Below are 10887 nucleotides of genomic sequence, written 5' to 3'. Positions count from 1 at the left end.
TCATTAGAAGATTCAAGCACACTTTCACTGAAGTGGGCTCTGGGAAGGAGGTGTTTCGGTTTGATAAGTAAGAGAGTCTGTCTGCTAGAGAGTGCAACCCAGGTTTCAGTGGCTACCAATAGGCCATCATTTAGGTCTTTTCAGAAGTCTGGGGATATGTGTGGGACTGTCCTTTGTAAACTGATACCCGGATCTGGGTTCAGCCTAGTCAAATAAGATAGTGAATCTGCTCTTTCTGGGTTGCAGGTGCAAATGACTGTTGCTGAGATATTTGGCATAGAGAACGTTTGCCCTTCCAGACAGAAACATATATAATGTGATTGTAGACATTATACCTGGTAATAACCATCCTCCTGATGACCTTTAGGAGATAAAAACTGGATTAGGCTTACAATGTGAGCATAAACATTTCAATTTAGAACTGATGCTGTATATATAGCAAATAGGGGCCCAGTGATTTGTGAATGATCTGGAACTGTGACTCATCCTGTTTCTGGGAAGTTTCTGTTTTCATTCCTGTAACTAATAACCATCCTGTTACTGTCCCTCAGGGGTGCAGGATATCCTAGGGAAGGAGAAACTAGCCCCTTATTCACCAAAGGAGGTAGCTACCATGGTGCAAGGTGCCATGAAGGAGGGAATTTAGACTTCAGAAGGAACCATTGAATTTTGGGACATGGTTCTGAGGACTTAGGAAGAGAAAAAGGAGGGGCAGCTCAATCCCAATCATTTGAGGCAGGCTACTTCCAAGATATCTTCTTCAGAAAACTCTTATTAGGAAGTTCCCTTGAAGTAAAGGGCACGTCAGGTTCAGGTGAGCCTACCTATTTATCAGAATCTCACATCCATACCCTGTCTAAGCTTGCTCAAAGTTCCCCTCTCTACTCCTCTGCCTTATCTCATCCCTACAGCCATCAATAGTCACTCTGCTAACTATCCAAACCCTAAAGCCACCATATTCCCTAGCATTAATGGCCCATTATGGATAGAACACTGGAGTTGGAGTCAGGGATACCTGAGTTTAAAACCTGTTGCAACTATTTACCAGCTATGTGACCCCAGGTAAGTTGCTTGACTACTCTCAGCCTCGGCTTCCTCATCTCTAAAATGGGGATAATAAATCTATGCACCTCACAGGGTTGTTATGAGAATCAAATGAGATAACTTATGTAAAGCTCTTTGCAAACCTTAAGGCACTATATAAATGCTAGCTTTTATCATCATCAGCATCATTATTCAAAATTCTTCAGAACCTGGCAGTTAATTTCCATGGGACTAGGCAACTTGATTGCCACATGTCTGGCTTGCTTTCCATCCTATTTTTTTCCTCGTGTCTAGAAAATGTAATGAATTCATAATTCACATAAAAGTCTTAAATATTTCTGCAATTCTCCCTTCTGATATAGTTTAATTCCAAATACATATGTAAATTTATATACATATACACGTATCTTTGGAATATATGATATATAATTAATATTTAATATATTATATATTTAAAAATCATTCCTAAGCCCATTAGTCCAGGTGAGGATAATCATAATTACCCAGAAAGTGTTGAATTTAGATGTTAAAGTGGGTATCGACACGTGATGGATAGAAAGAGATTACTGTAAGAGAAGATAGTCTTTCTGTCCAGGCATTTAACTATGTGAGTCTTAGTTTTTCCTAATGCAAAAATCTAATTGATTTGAAAACTTGTTCCTGGTTTTCTGTGTCCCATTTTGAAAATGGATTTTAAGTATTACACCAGTGTATTGTACTACTACTAGTTTATTTTCCTTTATCTGGAGTTTGGGGCCTTGAACCCAGAAACTTATATAAATAGTTGAGCTTAGAAATCTGGAAATTTGTGAATAAAAGTTTGGTAAACTTCAAAACGAAGAGGAATTGCTCTGTTGGGGGTTTCCAGCCTGGCTTTGGTACCTATAGTGTTCTGAACCCTAAACACTGAGTTCATTCAGAAGTTATCGAAATGATTGTAAAGAAGAAATTTCTTCCCCTTCTAGAAGACTGACCATGGTGACACAATCAACAATAGCTTCCAGGTCATGTCTAGGACAACCAGTAAAGATCATTTCAGCCTTAGGGAATGGTCAACTAAAAAGAAAACAAAAAATGAATCTTTGTTACCTTAGAATACCTTTCTATGGTCAGTGTTAATAATTGGTTTGTTCTCTTTCCTCCCTCCCAACCCCTAACCCCAGTCAATATTAATACTTTTAACACTGCCTAACAGTGTTTCTGGTTTTTAGGGACACAAAACAATATTGTGTAATTCAAACACTTGAGAGTGTGGAACATTTTCAGGGACTTCCCAGGCCATCAAACATTTTGCAGATGCTCTGTTCCTCAGGAACTAGGCAGAGAGTGGCCATGTCTTCTCCTGGGTTCTTCTACCTCTCAGCAGAATCCATGGATTTACATGTTTACATTTTTGCCTTAATATCCCTGACCCTAAGCATTGTCTAATGACAGGGTACTGGCACAAAGACCTAGTCATTCCAGCAGTGATGAGATGTGCTTCAAAAACACACCTTTATATTATTGTAGACGTTGTTGTAGATATTGTATGCCAACAAGATCGTATCTCATCATTGCCACCAGTAATTGCAATAAATAGGTGTGTGTATGCCAGTGGCTTTGCAGGGGCAGTGGTAATAGTGGTGGGAAGCTGTTTAGCTTGCCCAAAATCCTACTGCTCTTTCTTAATGAATACTTTGTTTGGGTTTATCTTTTTTGGGGGAAGGGAGAAGGTTTTTTTAGTTTTAAAAAAACCCCAATGCTAAATAATATATATATATATTATATACATATGTATGTATATGTGTGCATATATGTATATTTAAAATTTCTAACTTCTAGCCACAGATTTAATCACAGTTTTATTGCCTTCACCCCTTTCCACTATTGAGAAGTCTTTCTTATTTGTCTTCCTTGGACCTCTGTCCCCCCACCATTTACTCTTGTAGTTCCAAAGTCATTCTTAGGTTTTTTGAATAGGTGTATCTGTAACAACAATTTTGCTAGCAGCTGCTGCTGAGGTGTAAGACCCAGTAAGACCAGCAACAGAGAGGGCTGCCAACACAGGTTCTTTGATCTGCTTTTCTAAGCAACTTTAAGGACTTAATAATCTCAGTTTAATTAAACATATATATCATTCACTTAGTTCAGGGGGAAAAGATCAGCCCCCTGAACTTTAAGGCAAATACAAACAGAAATTCCAAACATCAACAGACAGACCTTGTCTGATTCATAGTTTCCAGAGAAGAACCAATGGGTCTGGGTTAGCAAAGCCGGGGGGAGGTTACAACGGCTTGTCCAGAGTCTCAACACTCCTTCCATGAGTGAGCCCCAAAAGTCAAACACCAAGCTCCCCTCAATTACATCCTGTTCATAGCTCTGAGGGCTCTGACCTCACCCAGGCTGGGTGTATGAAAGTTTCCCATCTCCAGCATTATGTCATATACAAGTCAATGACTCCTGATTGCCTCAGTGCTGAGAAATACTATATAACAAAGACAGCAAAAGGTTTCCCACTGATTCAAACAAAGGGGAGATTTGATAGTCTTAGCATCCCAAAAGGGAAGAACAGCAAAAAGTCTGATTGCTATAACAGTATCTTAAAAATTACACCAAGAATTAAGTGGCTACCTTTCCTGAGAAAGACTTTTTCTTCATACTCTGATCCTTACTGCCCCTTAAATAGCTTGAGATCAAGATTTATAACTGGCCAGTATAGTGGAAAGAACGCTAGATTTGAAATCAGAGATCCTGTGTTCAAATTCTGGTTCTACTATTTAATATCTCCTCATTTGTAAAATGAAGCAATTAGATTAAATAATCTTTATGTTCCCTTCTACACAAAATTGTTTTGCATATATTATTTTCCTGCTTCTGTCTATTTTACTCTATATCAGTTCTCCAAGTCTTCTATGTATTCCTTTTTCAAAAAAACGGTTTTCATTCCTAATGTCAACACCAAAATTTGCGAATTTAAAGCACAAGATCAGCATCTGCCATTCCTCATAACTCTAATCCCACTCAAGTCCCCATCTCCCTATTTCCCTTTGTCTTGGTTTTTAACAGGGGTAGGGCATGGGAAAGGAAGTTTTACCAATAGTGATGGAAGAAAAATATGGCCATTGTAACCTTGTAAAAATATGAAGAGGAGGACAGAAGGAAGAACATACAAGCAGAAGAGTTTTGAAAGGTATATGTGGAATTTATTACGTACTTTTTACGAAAAGCAAGCACTATGAAAAAGAGATTTATGGATTCAAGTAAAATCTTTTTGTATTATGGAATGTGCATGGAAATATGGTGTTTATGGAAATTTTGGCACTGTGGCAAGCAATTTTTACAAATGTTTTCTCATTTGATCCTCACAACAATCTTGTGAGATCTGTGCTATTATTCTGCACATTTTACAGTTGTGGTTAAACTCTTTGAGGGCACCGTCTACAATAGCTGCCTCCACTTTGTCTCCACTCACTCTCTTCTTGGCTTCCTACAACCTGTCTTCTGACTTCATCATTCAGCCAAAATGATCACCTCTTAATTGCCAAGTCTCCTGGCCTTTTCTCAATCCTTATTCTTTCTGACCTTTCAGCAGCCTTTGGCACTATCATCCCCCTTTTTGATGCTCTCTTCTCTCTAAGATTTTATGCTACTGCTCTCCCCTGGTTCTCTTCGAATCTATCTGACTGCTCCTCAGTCTCCACTGCTGAATCTTCCATGTCATCATGCCCACTAATAGTGGAGGTCCCCCAAGACTCTGTCTGAGGCTCTCTTTTCCCTCTATACTATTTCAACTCCTGCATTTTAAAAAAATTCACTTGATGCATAGAAAATTTTTATCTAGCCCCTCAGTTTTATTCTGTGTTTGTCCGCTTTTTAAGTGTGTTTCTTGTAATCGCGTTACTTCATGCCAGGACTATTGCAATAGCCTGATGATAGGTCTGACTACCTCAAGTCTCTCTCCACTGCAATTCATCCTCCATTCAGCTGCTAAAGTGATTTTCCTAAAGCACAGGTCTGATCATGTCATATGCATACACCACTCCATTCCCACATTCTCTACTCAATAACTCAAGTGACATCCTATTGCCTTCAGGATCAAATATAAAATGCTCTGTTTGGCATTCAAAGCCCATTATAACCTAGCTCCCTTCTACCTTTCCAGGCTTCTCATACCTTATTCCCCTCCACTCTTCACCTTACATACTCTTTGATCTTGTGACATTGTCCTCCTGGCTGTTTCACAAGTAAGATACTCCATTGTTTGGCTCCAGGCATTTTATCATCATTTCTATTTGACTAATATTTTTCAACCTTATCTCCTTGTATACATTTAGAAAAAAAATCTCATAATGGCCTCTCTGTTGCTATTTGGTTTTTGTTGGTTTTCTTGGTTCTGTATTTGTTTACCTGTCTTACATTTCTGTTGCCTTACAAATAATCTCTTCAGGTGTGTTTTTTCCCTAGAAATGTTTTAAAATCATCTTTATTATTAAACATCCATCTTTTTTCATTTATGATTAGGTTTAGATCTGCAGTATATACCTTGGACTGTATAAGGTGCATCATTCATTGGAACATATTATTCCATTCTCTCCTGCATTTTCTGGTAGGTACAGAATAATCTTGTGTTATTTGAATTTTCTTTCCTTTGTATTTGAAATTCTTTCACCTGATCACTTGCAGATTTTGTTGTTTCTGAATAAAATTATTAAATTTTATCACTGTGTCTTGTGGCCTTGCCTCTTTTTCTTTCTGGAGGTGATCTCTGGATTCTTTCAATTGGTATTTTGTTTTCTGTGTTTAGAAGTTCTAGGCAATTCTCTGCTATTATTTCTTGCATTATGGTATTTAGGTTTTTTGATTTACTTTATTCTTCTGGGAAGCCTATAATCCTTAAATTTTTCTCTGTGCCCTTCTAATTATAATTACATTAGATTTGTTCATTCAGAACTTTAAAAATTTTATACAATCAGAACTGTCCATTTTATCTCCTTTGATCTTTTCTATTTCTAGTTTGGTTATGAACTCTTCCCCTTTGTCCACAGATCTGAAAAATAATTTCTTCCTTCCTCCTCTAATCTGCTTGTGATGTTACTTTCTTTGTCTAAATCATTATTTATTTGGAGTTTATCTTGGTATATGGTGTGAGATGTTGGTCTATGACTAATTTTGGTAAAACTGCTTTATAAGGTAAATCAGACTTCAAAGAGTTCAGAGTAGCAATAAGTAGCATTGCTTGTAATAAAACAGTTCAGGGGAAGTTATCCGCAGAGGGATGGGAGATGCTCAAGAATGATACTCTGAAGACACAAAGGGAATAATTCCAATAAGGAGGAAAAATGCAATTTATCTGAAGAGGCCAATATAGATGCATAGACAATTCACTATCCAACTTAGATTTTCAAAAGAAATATACAGTAGATGAAATCAAGGCCAGGTAATAAAAGACAAATATAAGACCCTGGTAAGGTCCTGTAAAAATAGTGTTAGGAATGATGAAGTTCTGAATGTACTGAAACTGGTAAGGGTAGCTAAAGATAACAGAAGAGGGTTCAGGTTGTTATTGTTTTAGCTATATTGGGAGAAAAAAGAGGATCAAAAAAGACATAGGGCCTTTGCTTGGGGTAGATGGGACAATGACAGCAGACAATAGAGAAAAGAAATTCTTTAATTCTCACTTTGTTTCTGTTTTCTCTGAAAAGGAAAATGACCTTTCACATCTTAATCAATGAATTGGATAAAGGCATAGATAGTATAGAATTCACAAAGCTGGTGGGATTATTAACACAGAGTAAGAATCAAAGAGAATTTTGAAAATCCAGAGCATTGGGTTCATTCTAACAAGATGAAATTCAAGAGGGATAAAGGTAAAGCCTTTCACTTGGGCATAAAAAGTCATCTTCACAAGTATAAGAATCAATGGGAGAAACCATGAGAAAGAAGAGACCAAAAAAGAGAGCAAATATTATGCTTCAATCTACATTCAAACTCCATAGTTCTTTTTCTGGAAGTGGATATCATTTTCCATCATGAGTCTTTTGAAGTTGCCTTAGATCCTTGCATTGCTGAGAAGAGCTAAGTCTATCAAAGTTGATTATCACACAATGTTACTGTTACTGTGTACAATGTTCTCCTGGTTCTGCTCACTTCACTCAGCATCAGTTCATATAAATCTTTCCAGGTTTTTCTAAAATCCGCCTGCTCATCATTTCTTAAGGAACAATAGTATTCCATTACATTCATATGCCACAACTTGTTCAACCATTCCCCAATTAATAGGCATCTCCTCAAAACTTGCAATTCTTGGTCCCCACAAAAAGAGCTGCTATAAATACTAAACCTGTCTTAATGCAGTCTCATTTTGCATTAGTTTTTTGGGCTGCCATATTATATTATTCATTTATATTGAACTTGCAGTCCACTTAAAGCCCAAATTCTTTTTATCCTTAAATTTTATCTACATATGCTTCCTCCATCTTGTATTTGTAAAGTTTTTTAATCCAAATATGAAACTCTAAATTTGTCCTTATAACATTTAGTCCTATTAGAGTTGGTCTGTCATTTTAGCCCACTGAAGCCTTTTTGGATCCTGATTTTGTCATCCAGTTAATTAGTTGCTGCTCCCAGTGTTGCATCCCTGTTGTCATAGTCCTCTTCAAAAATGAAGGACAAACACACCAACAGCAACATCTACAAAATGGATAAGCATGCCTTCTATGCTTTTACACAGGCATTCTCAGCAGGGAATTTTACTGAAGAGTTTGTTTATATAAATAGATTGAATAAAAGTTCTTTCTTGATTTCAGACATATAGTGACCTTTGTCCACACTCAGACACCAGAATCCCCTTGTTTGTTCTTATAAGTTGTATGACACATAAGTGAAATCGTTATGTAACATTTGTCCTTGACTCAGTTGTCGAGTGTATTCTTAGACAATGGACTCAGTTTGACAGGAAAGATATTGATCTGGTCTAGGTCAGTGAGGCTTCTACCCATAATGTTCCATGTGATCCTCAACTTGGATCCCTTGTAATTTAGAATAGACTGTCTGTTAAAATGATCAAGTAGTGCTCCCCTGGGGATCATTTTATGAGTTCTAAATTCACATAAATTATCATTATCTGATCTACATATCTTCATCTTATTCAAAAGGATAACATGATGGACTATTAAATTGTGTCTAAAATCTAGGTAAACAGTATCTACAACATTTCCCTGATGTATCAGTCTAGATACTCTGTCAAAAAAGTGAAAGTAAATTTGTCTGGTATGACCTATTCTTGATGAAGCCATGTTAAAGATTTGTGATCATCTCTCTTTTTCATATGTTCACTAACAATCCTATTAAATAATGTGTTATAAAAGTTTTCCAGGAATTGAAATCAAGAATATTGGCCTATACTTCATATTCATTCCTACCTTGGGTTCTCCTTCTACTTTTCTTTCTAATCCTTTTCGTTTCCTTCACCATGCTAGTCCAGGTCCTCATTACTTTTTTTTAGGCTATCACAGTAACTCCTAACCACTTTCCTTATCTCCATTCTCATCTATTCTAGTTTATTATACAAATTATTGACAGACTAATCTTCCTAATACACAGCTGACAGTTGCAGTCAATTCCCTCACTTCAACTATTTTTCCTATGTGGATGATTTTCCACACTTGTTCTTCTTGGTCTCAAGGGACAGAACAAGGAGTAATGAATGGGTGGACATTGCAGAAAGACAGATTTCAGTTTGGTTTAAAGAAAAACTTTCTTATTTCCTGCTTTTAACAGTGAAATGGGCTGCCTCAGTAGGTATTTAGTCCCATTTTATTAGAAGTCTTCAAGCAGAGATAGGATTACCACTTGTCAACTATATTGTAGAGAAAGTTCTTGATCAGCTACTAGTTGGACTAGAATGGCTTTCAAGGCTGACTGTTAGGTGCTATGATAAGCATAGGGGATAGTATGGTTGATGGGTCCTTTCTCCCCAGGACGTGCTCTTCTCAATGATGGCTGTGGGGGAAGGTTAGAAGTAAGGTTTTTGGCCTGGGAGGTTCATAATTTTGTTTTTTTTTAAATTTTATAACCAGCAGTACTATCCTTCCTCACTTTTAGGAATGCCAATGAATAAATGTTGCTCTCTATAGAAAATACATATACACATTTAGACTATACATAGCCATATTAGTAAGACCTTTATTTTTTTCTGTTATGATCTTTGTATATTAGAAGTCTATTCTCCTTTGGTTAGAATTTCACATGGAGGGAAAAACATAAGCAGTGTACTCTCATCAAAAAAAAAAAACCTCAAAGTTATTTTTTCTTGGCATTTGCTAGATAACTTAAGAGACAACTCCCAGTGAAGATCTTTGCCTATAACACTTGGAAGGTGTCTGGTAAGTAATAACAGTCTTTTGCTTTTGTCCCTACAGCTAGCCGAAAAGGTCTCTTCCTCTTTCCTCAATAATAACCCCATAAAGTTTCCATCTGGTCCCAGATAGCCCTATAGCACTTGGCAACATGCCCCTTCTTAGCCAGCCTTGAGTAATCAAGAAACATTACACCTAGCTCTTCCTCAACCCATTATTGTGCTCAAAGATCCTAAACTGTAGATATGAGAGCAGAGGTAGTAGTAACACTTTGCAGCTCACCAGTTACCATCCTGGAATGCCCAACAGGAGAGATACATTCTAGCATGTCAGAACTAGGACTTTTCCTTTATAAAAGGAAAGATGGGGAGGCCATCTTTGGAGGTGTCACATCATCACCCTAATTCAGACATGGATTTGGAGGACTAGCTCCCTTCTACAATCCACCTGAAGTCCAAGTTGGCCGTATAGAATATCCTTTAATAAATCTTTTGATGGACATATAAGTCTTATGCATGACTCTTTTCCCTTTCCCCCTAGTGTGGACAGTATTGAGTTTCCCCTTGATCACTCAGTGGTAGAAACTTTTGCTTTAAGAAGTAGGAACTCACAGAGCAGTGAATGTTCTCTAATTCACTTATTGCCACTTGTGGTTCAGGTAGAGCCTATCCTTCTTATATAGTCTTCACCTACTCCAAAAGGTTGTCTCCTAGGTCCTGATGTATCCTTATATTGTTTCATCCATACTTTGAGATCTTAGAATTCTATCCTTTCAAGTCCTATTCATGAAGTTGTCAGTGTCTCAGTGAGTACCACACTGGTGGTCTAAATTCAATTTTTGACCCAGCAACTTGATTTAAGTCTGTGGATCCACACTATAATTTCCAAATTATTAGTAGCTCAAAATGGGCTCAAACATGAGTAGTACCTCAGATCTGCCACGGTAACTAGATTCTCCCTAAGCCTTGATATCGTGGTTCCAAGTCTTGACTTAGCCTTCATAGTCATCAAAGACTCAGTTTCCTATTTGCTTAATTGTTGGGTATCCCATTGTTTGCACATGTACTTTGGGGCACAGGACAGTGTCCTTTTACTTGGAGAAAATTCAGCAGGAATGTGGATCTCCTTTAAAAGTCTCCTTTTTTGGTAATGGTATCTACCTCATCTGAGCAAAGAGTACTTTGTATTTCTCTTACACACTTCACATATTAAAAATTGTTACTTCTGTCTGTGTATATGTCTGATCACCACCTCCTAAACTGTAAAGTCATTGTAGGCAAGGACTATGTCTTATTATTTGTGCTTCCTTTAGTATTTAGTACATGGAAGGTGCTTGATAAATATTTGTTGCATTCTCTGACAGAATGCTTTCTTTCCCTTAAGCATTTCTTCAGGAGTTGGCACTATTCAGAAATGTGCCTGAAAGTCTCCTCCAAAAAACTCTCTATCTCAGCTTCCAGCTTAGCCTTTCTTCTACATCTATACATACTTGTACAAAATGGAACAC

Source organism: Trichosurus vulpecula, chromosome 4, assembly GCF_011100635.1.
Source record: "Trichosurus vulpecula isolate mTriVul1 chromosome 4, mTriVul1.pri, whole genome shotgun sequence".
NCBI classification, from domain to species: Eukaryota; Metazoa; Chordata; class Mammalia; order Diprotodontia; family Phalangeridae; genus Trichosurus; species Trichosurus vulpecula.
Note: the sequence above shows the minus strand (reverse complement) of the source record.